The following is a 10998-nucleotide window of genomic DNA, read 5'->3' on the forward strand; positions in this document are numbered from 1 at the left end:
ACCCATCCTGGATATTACCGTCTTCCTCCTCAGACAGAGTAAGAACAGGAATTCCATGCATCTCATGTAAAGACCTCACCTTTGTGGTATCAGCAAAAGTAGGACCCCTAAAGGTAGCAACTTTAGGACCCAGCTTCGAAGAACTTGCTCCATTACTACCAAGCAGAGCATTTTTAGCACCAGAAATCGAGGATGAAGATGAAATTTTATGTAATGGCGAAAAGCGGTTATGGTTGTGGTTTTTAACGGCCGTCATTATTGTTTAGGTTTCCTGAATTTTAGAGCTTTTCTCTCTCTAGTTTAAAATTTTTATGATTTAATTTGAGGTTTATAGCATAAATTTTGTATTTTTGGGTCCATTTATGAACAATATTAAGAAATCAAGTTTAATTATTGTCAAATGTTAGTGGAGACTAATTTTGAGTCCTAAGATGGTTAGGGTAATTAACTTGTACATAAATATGAATTTATGTAATTATTGTGATTTTAAAAGGTTAAATCACGCAAATCCGTAAAAACCGATTAATATACGATATTGGCTCTTAAAGGCGATTTAGCATAAAATTTGGCATGCTCGTACATATTATAATGCTGCATTTTATTTATGATTGTCATAATTTAATTTTATGTAATTTTTGAATTATGTAATTTTACTTAGTATGGCCTTAGTTTTAATTGGTATTACCCGAAATGTATGGGAATATCGATTCGGTTGTAATTATTGTGATCTCGTATCATTGTTTTGTAATTTAATAGATTTATTTTTATTTTAATTACAAATGTATAATAGGAAATTATGTAATTCATTTTGTAATTTATTTATTCCGGAGTACCTTGAAGACGGTGCCATTCAAGAAGGCGATCCTTCAAAGAAAGTGTTGCCTTGAAATGCGTGCCAAGACCGAAGCTCAAGGGACCAAAGGAGTTGGTTTCCGAATTTGTAATAGTTTATTAGATTTACTATTTTAGGAAGGTCATACTAGGATTTTATTTTTTATGCTTTGCATTTTATTTATATGTTGCATGCATCGCTAAATCGCCATAACTAAACATGCATTTTAAATCGAGTTTATCGACCGTGTCAATTACAATTATCGTAGTTCACCGCTTTAGTTCACTTAAAACGTGATAGATAATAAATTGACATGACCTCTCGCTAAAATAAACAATTGAGACTTAGCCTTACCAAAAGGTAGAAACCATGAAAACCTATTTCATGAGGGAGTGCACTCGGCCCTACCGGGGTACAAACCTTGTTACGTAGGGGAAGTAGGTGATAAATGTCTATCCACCAAATTTATGTTAATAAAGGGTATTTCGGCACACCGTGCCCTAAGTTAATATGAATTTGGATCATGGACACATTTATTCGAAATTTGGATTGAACTCAACGAAAGTATTCACGATGATTTCCGGATGTGTTTCGGGCTAGAGATAAATATTAATGTAATTTTATCGACCAAGAGTTCTAAAAGTAGAATCGATTAAAGAGTTAATCCACCGAGTTATGTTAATAAAGGGTATTTCGGCACACCGTGCCCCAAGTTAATATGAATTTGGATCTTGGAATCATTTATCATAGTTGGGGAGAGGTCACTATGTAAATGCTTTACTTGTTATTTACAAGTATTAATAAAATGATAAATGTTAAGTTTTCCACTATTCCGTTATCATATTGTTCTATTTCTTTACCACAATTCATATACGATATCATTTCGATTTTTGATTCAAATCTCCATTAAAACATCGTAACTAAAGACAAATATGAATTTGCTTCTAAAACCTCATATGAACCATTGCTAAGGATCTCTTGTAAAGAGTATAGATAAAAGTTATTCGTGATCAAAAGGGTTTTTGATTCTTGACTAACATATCTACTTACAATGAATTGTTTCTCATATGCTTAATTGAGTTAAGTACTTTGAAACGTTACATCATTTTGGTAACTAGATTTGTTTGAAATCAAAATTGACCAAAATACCGCAACCACTTCAATGAAATTTTTAAGACTAAACAAACGAATGAAGAGTAGTCTTCATGAATTTCAATTTTGCTTCTCTTAGCAAAGATTCATTGAAATGAGTGGGAGCATTCTCTTAAACCGTTAAGAAAAGGATAAGGTTTAAAAAAGGGTAAAATTAGAATGGAATTGATACAAGGTAATGTTAAAAGTAAAGTTATTGAGAATAACGATACTAAACCTATCAGTCCCGACCGATAAAGTTTCCATTATCTTAATTGTTGGACGCTAGAAAGGAAACTACCCCAAATTATTGAAGAATCAACAAGTTAGTTGTGGGACATCTAATGGGACCTTCTTCTTTAAATGTTTATTTAATTGACATAAATTTTGCTAGTACTACTTCGTCAATATTAGAAACCGGTGGTGGTTTTCATCATTGTATTTGATACATAGGATGATTAGAATATGACGACTAGCAACAATAATGTTGAGAGATAGAGTCATTGTGTACTCAATCTAGTTTTTGGGTTTAGAGTTGTAATTAATTGTGACTATTAAGTACATAAACTCTAAATAAGAATATAAACTTGTTAAGATACAAAAGAGGTTTCACTTTTGTGACCCTATACACCATGATTTGATGTATGGCTAGCCCATTATCAAGGTGATTATATTCTAAACCAAACTAGAATGATATATCATGAAGATGATGCAAGGCTCAAATTGGTAACCCAAGATTAAACCTTAGATTCTGGAATGATGAACGCAAAGAGTTATCGAGTACTCTTGAAACCATTAGATCTTAAGGTATATGTGTATCTTGTATTCAAAGCAAGATGTCTCGTGCCTTTTGGTTGAAAAGGAGATCGAGGTTGTAAATCATTGATCCAAAATAGGTTGATCATTTTCTTTTACCAACAATTTAAGTTGACGCTAATGTGTTCACTTAATAAGGTAAATAGAGAAATCTTTGAAGAAGTTCAAAAAGTTCAAAGAATCACGATTTAGTCGTGATGGGATTATCAAAGTAAAGACTTTGGTATAAGCCAAAGGAAATGTGATATAGTATCACAAATTAATCTCTCTTAGCATGCATTATGGGATTATGTGTGGTTGGATAAAGAAATCAAACGCTATTCGATATGGTTTGGACTTCAATCAAGTTACTTTGAGTTACTTGATCCTTTTGGGGATTTTATCATTTTGTCTAAATTAGTTTTCCACTAATCTAAAATGAATCATATGAGATATGAAATTGTAAGGTACCATGTTTGTAAGTTTTTCAAAAGAAACAAATGCTCATTTTTCCTTACTATAATCACGAGTACAACGGGTTTGTGGCTCGTGAAGCTGTCTTTCTAGAATACAAGTTTATTTCTAGAAGACAGAGTGGGAGAAAATATTCAAGAGCCACAAAAAATGTTATGTCGCAAGAAACTGGTTTTTCTTGACTACATGAGACATTTTGTGTAAGACGTTGTTTCTTCAAAACCTAGGAGGTTAAAGTCATCACTTGTTGATGATGATGAATTAGTGTTACTTTTAGAAAGTAAAGAGCTTGCAACTTACAAAGAAATTGTTTGATTCAAGTTGATTACTTCTGGAAAGTAATGAACATATGACTTACATAAGAGTGTTTAAGTCACAACTCAATACAAGGCTTAGAGCCATGGAAATCCGAAATAAATTCCAAGGTAAATTTATGGATATCAAAGAGAGATATCAAAGCTTGATTGGTGGGAAAGGGTTTTGCACTAGTTGAAATGCTTAAGTCTATTTGGATCTTCTTAAGGGTTGTATTTCATTATGATGAGATATATAGCAAGTGAATTCAAAAACCCACTTCTTCAAAGAAGAAATGTATTCGATACATGTTATGAGTTTTTTTGCAATCCTTAGATAATGTGCAACTTAAGAGATGGTCTTGAGTAGGACATCAATAAGTTGGAATCAATGATTTGATCATGGTATAAACATTTTCCCGATAAGTCGAGAAGTTGTGTTTATACATGAAGTTTAGTGGGAGTTACGGAAATTTTAGTAGTCTTATATGTGGATGACATATAGATCATTGCAAATGATTTAAGACTTGGAGTAATATAATACATCTTTAATATCCAGATTTATGTAGATAAATCTACATGATATTAGCGTCAAATTAGAAGTCTTATGTTGATAAGATTCATAATTAGTTCAATCAAGTTGAACATATTTGATTGATTCCATTTGCTTCCGCTGCCGGATCAATTAAATGAGTAATGATGTATAGCACTTCATATACTTTGAGTATGATGAATTGTTTCAAATCGAATTTAGTAATAGTTACCAAGTAAGCCATAAAGATTACCCTTAAGTGCTTGCAGAAGCATTAAAGATGTAAAGCAAAGTGTTTTTGATGCAATTTTGTGTAAGGGTGTTACAAATGACAATTGACAATTGAGCTTGCGCATGGTTTCCGACAAAACCATAATCAAAACACATTAGGATGGTTAAGATACCATTGTGGCTATGTTATTTAAGAAAAAGATTTTCTAGAATTGTTCTAGGCAATAAAGAACAATGAGAGATGCTTACAATGGAAATTGAGTACACTTGCAATCATGGGATGTGCAAGAGGGATGAGTCTCGCACACTGTGAAAACAGTGGGAGCTATTTTAAGACAAGAAAGCCTATGTCTAGATTGGATCTAGACACGTACTCAGAAAGTTTTGTAATGCAAATGTATACATTACGAAAGGAAAACATGTATGTAGCAAGGTTGAGCAGGGAGTTGCTAAAACCTACTTACAATGCCTATTCATAGGCTTAACATGATGAGTCATGTCATTTCAATTGGATTGAGATGAACAACTACATACAAGATAAAATTAGATTATAGAATATGAAATAATAATCAGGCATTGACTATTCATATGTGATAATCGCATTTGTCGTTCGAATTTTACTTTAAAACTCTTTTATTATACTTTGTTACATCCAAACGGGTTGTATGACAATATTGAACTCCGTTAAAGTGAACCCGGATTAACATGGTATTCGCCCATAGTAACTTGTATGAGGTGACGTCTCGAAGTGACTAGAGTGTGATGCGATTGATGGCAAGTTCAAGTGCCATAGAGTCATGTGAGATGACTAATTGATCACATAGGCAGACTGTTAGGAACACTTTGTCGGGCCTTATGACCGCTTATAGAGTTCTGGCAAATTTATATAGCCTGGTCGTGGCGAGAGCTACTATAGTATTCTAATGAGTCGATTCTTTTGACTAAAGACTGTTCGCCTAAGGTGGCACAGTTTCAGATTAACTTTGATTTATGTTACTACGACCTTCGTAAATGGGGTCAAATGGGCATATTTTGGGTTATGATGGCTGTGGCTAGTCGAAGGGAATAGTGCGATAGGAATTGTCCACCCCCTTGTCAGGGTTAAAACAATATCTCAGGGCCACTCGAGGAGTAATGAACTGGAAATGCGTGGCCACGCTCGGAAGGTATCTATGGTAGATAATTCCGGTCAATCAGTTATTCTCCAGATCGAGGAAACCACTCTCGATATAACCACTTGCAAGTACGACCTGAAAGACACCTTGCATTGAGTGGGAGATAGTAATAGGACAAGAGAATTGGTGACGCACACTTGTCGAGGACAAGTGGGAGATTGTTGGAATAAGTGTCCTCCGACAATAATGCGATCACAACTATCGATCATGATGATCACATGTTTAAATCTCATTTTAAGAATACATGTGGGATGTAATATTTTACAGTCAACTGGTCCACACATATCGGTAATGATTGGCTGACTAGAGTTTGACATTACTGTCGTGCGACGGTGGTGATCAGTTGATCCCCTTAGGTCATACCTATAGGGAAATACTCTTAATTGATTATTTAATTAATCGTATGCCGATACGAGTTAATTAAATTGCTTAAAATTGACGGATGATTTTGTGAGTAAAGTTAACGTGTCTTATTGTAATTTGATTAAATGAGATACGGTCTAAATAATCGAATTGTTTTATTACTTAGATAAAATTATTGTTTACGAAACAATTGAAATAGAATGAATAATTTATTATAAATACAAGTTGTTGTAGTTTATAATTGTATGACCCATTTTGGTACAAGTAATTAAGAATTACTAGTTAATTTTGTATGTGACATATTTTATTAATATGTTGATTTTTAATATGTTAAAAATACATTATAGTGTTACATGTCATGTAACATGTGACACATGACAAAATTGACAAATGACAAAATAAAATGGACCTTCCATTTTAGGATGAGTGTACCGAAATTTTGGGGATGGGTTAGGGTGTTATTGTGTTAAATATTTTTAGTGGAAAACATAATTATATCCTAGTCCCATAGCCATGCATGCCTAGTCTTTTTCTTGGGAAGAATATAGGATCATTCATTGGCCATTCTCCCCTTCCCCAACCGGTTTATGCATAGAAAAGTCAAGGCCTTTTCTCTTATTATTCACTACTTCAACATCATTTTTCCTAGTGTTAGAAAAATGAGTTCTCTCTACTATTTGTGAAAATCTTAGAGAAATAAAACCACAAAAATTACTCCCTCTTGGACCGATTTATTCAAGAGCAAATACAAATTATTTTTGTGTCAAATTTTAAGAAAAGACTAATATTATTACTAGTTCATGATAGTATTGGTTATTAAGAGTTTTCCTTGGGTATATGCTTTTGGGAGGGATTCTATTTTGGGTCCTTTGTTCATCCATTATAAGGAAGCTCAAGAACAAGTAAGAAGGAGATCTTACTTGTGCCCTTTAATCCGAAACATCATAGTAAGAAGTGACGATTTCTTCTCTACTCTTGTTTTAGTTTGCATGCATAAGATCTAACTTTTATTTTATGACTAAATAAATCTATTCATATATGAATATGTAAATTAATGAGATTAATATAAATCCAACATTAAGAACCCATGACACCCTAGTTCCTTAATCAATTATTTACAAACCCTATTTACTTGCTTTGCTTTACCTTCATTTGTTTACTTTTCATTGTTAAGTAGTTTAGATTGCAAACTTAAACCTCAACCCAAATAGTGACACCCTAAGACATAGCTTTTTACAACCGATAAATCAATATAATACCCGTCCCTTGGAATCCGACCTTTAATTTCCACTCTACTAAAAGTAGTTAGTTGAGATTATAAATATTGTTTGATTGGTAAGCTTAGACGACAAAGTTTAGACCGAATCAAAAATGGTGTCGTTGTCGGGGACGGTGTTCAATTGAATTGTTATCATTTGTTGTTTTTAGTTGTGTCTTTCTTAGCCTTGGGGAAGTCAAATTTCTCAACGTAGTTTTAATTGTTTTCTAGTTGTTTGATTTTTTGCATGTCTAGAAGATCACAAGGCGGTCTTTTGCCTATTGATCCCGAGATTGATCGAACCTTAACCAATATTAGAAGAGCCGTTAGAGGGACTTCAACAATTGTGGGTATTGGAGAACTTGTGGACGTTGGTATTGTCCAATCGGATAGTGTTGAGTTTACCAACCCTTTTGCATGACAAGGAGAGGAAAACCCAATTCCAAACCAACCACAAAACCAACCTATAATGCCTAAGTTTTTATCTTATTCCGTACCAACCTAGGAGAACCTACCAAATGGTACTCCAACACCACCCCACTTGACCGGTAATTTCATTGCCAAATCCGCATTCATAGAATTAGTTGAGAGAAGTCAATTTGGAGGGATGCCTAGTGAGGATCCTCATCTACGTATGGAGACTTTTTGTGACTATTGTGATGCAATCTCTAAAACGGGGGTGACTCAAGACCAAATTCAATGGGTATTGTTTCCTTTTTCCTTGATCGGAACCGCAAAACAATGGTTAAAGAGCCTAGACAAGGCTACTCTTTGTATTGATTCATGGAAAAAGTTAGCACTTGCCTTTTACAAAAGTTCTACCCTCCGGATAAAACCAACATGTTAAGAGCCCAAATCACCGGGTTCAAGCAAAGAGATGAAGAGTCTCTATATGAGGCTTGGGAGAGATTCAAAGATACATGTCGCTCTTGTCCTCATCACGGACTAAGTGAATGGTTTCTTGTTCAACAATTTTGGAATGAGTTGTATGAAGATTTAAGGAATGTGCTCAACACGGGTTCTAATGGAAGATTCACCGAGGTTGATGACAACCAAACTTGGGAAAATATAGAGGAGATGGCGGTTCACAACTCTCAATATAGTGGGCCAAGAAAAGCTACTAGGGGAGGGAGACATAAAGTTGACTCCATCACACAATTGAGTGCCGATTTGGGTGCCCAACTAAGCTCCCATATTGACACAATGAACTTGAAATTTGAGAAAGCCATAGCCAAGATGAATGAAGCTTCTCAATCATCAAAGCAACATGTCAATGCCATGGTGGCAACATCCTCTATTCCAAATGGAGTGTGTGAGAATTGTGGAACTTTAAGACATGATTAACAAGAGTGTAGGGGCACAAGTGAGCAAGTGAATGCTTTTCAAGCATACAAGAATGGCATCTCTTACTTCAACTATTACAATGAAAACACCAAATTTCACCCAAAATTCTCATACAAAAGCCAAAATATTCAAAATCCTCAACCCACATACACCCCACCTCCAATGAGAAATCCTACTCAAAAGATCATAATTCAACCAAAACCAACCCTCTTACAATCAATCCAATGACCAAGCTTTTGATGTTCAAAAAGCGGTCCTCCAAATGCAAAAGAGCCAACAAGATTTCTTTGCTCAAATGCAAAGAGATAGCCAAGCCAAAGACACTACCATCAACAATATCCTTGCTCACACCAAGATGTTAGAAACACAATTGTCTCAATTGGCCTCCTCAAGATCCCAAAGACAAAAATGACAATTACCTCCTCAAGGTAATCCTCCTACAAGGTATGAGACCATCAATGCCATTCACTTGAGAAGTGGTACAATATATGAGGGACCTAAGATGCCAATTGAAGAGGATGTTATTGAGGAAAGTGTCAAGCAAAGTGATGCGATGGAACCATTGAGAAGAAATCCTAAGGTAGCAGAACCAACTACCAATGACTCATCAAAGAAGATAAATGAAGAGAAGGCCAAAGAAGTTGAGAAAGAACCTATTGTGATTAGACTTTCGTTCCCAAGTCGCCAAGACAAGCCCAAGCTTGATGAGTAACTTGGAAAGTTCATGGAGCTTGTAAAGAACCTAGAGGTTTCTATACCATTAACGGAGCTAATCAACCATGTTCTGGCCTATGCAAAATGCATGAAAGATATCCTTACCAAGAAGAAGTCCATAAGGAAGTTGGAAACCATTGCCTTCACAAAGATAAGTAGTGCAATCCTTCAAGGGGATTCCCCACCTAAGCCCAAGGATCCGGGTAGTTTATCCATTCCATGTACCATTAGTGACACCACAATCAACAAGGCACTATGTGATCTAGGTGCAAGTGTGAGTGTCATGCCATATTCGGTATGTGAAAGGCTAGGAGTGGGAGAGCTCAAGTGCACTAACATGACCTTACAAATAGCGGACCGGACAACAAAGAAACCATATATGGAGGAAGATTCCAACATTCCAATCATTCTAGGAAGACCATTCCTACACACCGCTGGAGCGGTGATTGATGTAAAGCACGGGATACTCACACTTGAAGTTGGTGATGAAGCAATCACCTTTAATCTTGACAAGACTATTAGAGCTCCCAACTTGCTTGAGCCATGCTATATGGTTGAGCACTATAGCCGGGAAGGTGACAAGAAGAAGACGGAATCTCCATTCAAAGGACAAGTGAAAGATGGAAATCTCAACGGCAAAGAGACGCCGCTCAATTGGAAGAAAGATATTGATGATGTTGAACTGGCTCTATTCGGAGAGTATGAAATTTTTCACAACAAGAATGAGAGCTTGCAAACCTCACCCATGACAAGTATCAATGGAGGCCTCTTTGGCCATGACAACAAGGAAGAAGAGTTTCTCTTGCCAACTCATGATCCGCCCAACATCGGGAAAGAAGTAGGGGAAGTATATGGTCTATTGGATGACAAGTTTGAAGGACTTGTTAACCCTTACATTGGGAATGCTATGACTTTAGACCAAGGCTTTGTAAATCCTTGTCACCTCTTTGACTCGTGTTACTACATGAATGAAGACAACAATGTGCCAAGGTCTATGCAAGACCTCTATCATGACAATGAACAAGCATTTGACTACTTCTTCAAGGAGTTGAGCAACATCAACAACGCCTTTGCTTTACCCCCTTGACATCTCTCAAGAAAAGGAGAGTTTGGTTGAGTCCTCCCTAAAACACCATTTGTAAATATTCTAACCTCTTAACTTGAATTTCATTTAACTTGTACATTATTCAATTTTTGCAATGCATTTTATATGCCTTGTTATTTAACTTTTGTAATGAGAGAGCAAGTGAGGGAGGGATTTTAATGTGTTTTGAATGTGTAGTGTTTAATGATCAAGTGTGGGGAAGCAATTGCCTAGGCTAGCCAAGCCTTTGTAGTGCAACCCATGCAAGAATAAGAATTGAAGAAAATGGCGCGGAATTGGAGCAAGGCAAGAATTGAAATCAAGTGCTGTGAAGAAATCCGCCTGAGTCGTCTATGAGACGAGCGTCCCTCAGGCTCAGCCCGCTCGACCTCATCCTGGAACGGGAGTCCTAAATATTCTAAAAATGTACTGCATAGAAATCTGCCCGTCCCCAGCACGACTCGAGCATCCCAGCATCAACCTGCTCGACCTGAGCCCAGGACGCTCGTTTCCAGAGTGCAAATTTTTCACTGCCTAAAAATCCGCTCGTCCCCATTTGGAGCCACCCGTCTCGACCTGCTATTAGAACAAAAACACGGGACTTCTATTCTTCATTCTTCATTTCTATTCTTCTTCAAACACAAACATAACATTTTCCCTCACTACAACAATCATCCAAAAACACAAATTTCTCAACCAAATTCACCAAAATGAAATGCAAACTTGCTCAAAACAAATTCAAATCACTCCTTTGTCAACAAGAAGACCATTC

At 35.9% G+C, this 10998-nt stretch overlaps 1 non-coding gene across 1 annotated transcript; it reads right to left on the reverse strand.

The window, feature by feature from the left end:
- Positions 1–7924: 7924 nt before the first annotated feature.
- LOC141625480 (small nucleolar RNA R71) lies at positions 7925–8031 on the reverse strand. The gene has a single exon (XR_012535258.1). It is a non-coding gene; the product is annotated as a small nucleolar RNA R71 (small nucleolar RNA).
- Between the last annotated feature and the right edge of the window lie 2967 nt (positions 8032–10998).

The sequence above is a fragment of the Silene latifolia genome, chromosome X, assembly GCF_048544455.1.
Source record: "Silene latifolia isolate original U9 population chromosome X, ASM4854445v1, whole genome shotgun sequence".
Taxonomy (NCBI): Eukaryota; Viridiplantae; Streptophyta; class Magnoliopsida; order Caryophyllales; family Caryophyllaceae; genus Silene; species Silene latifolia.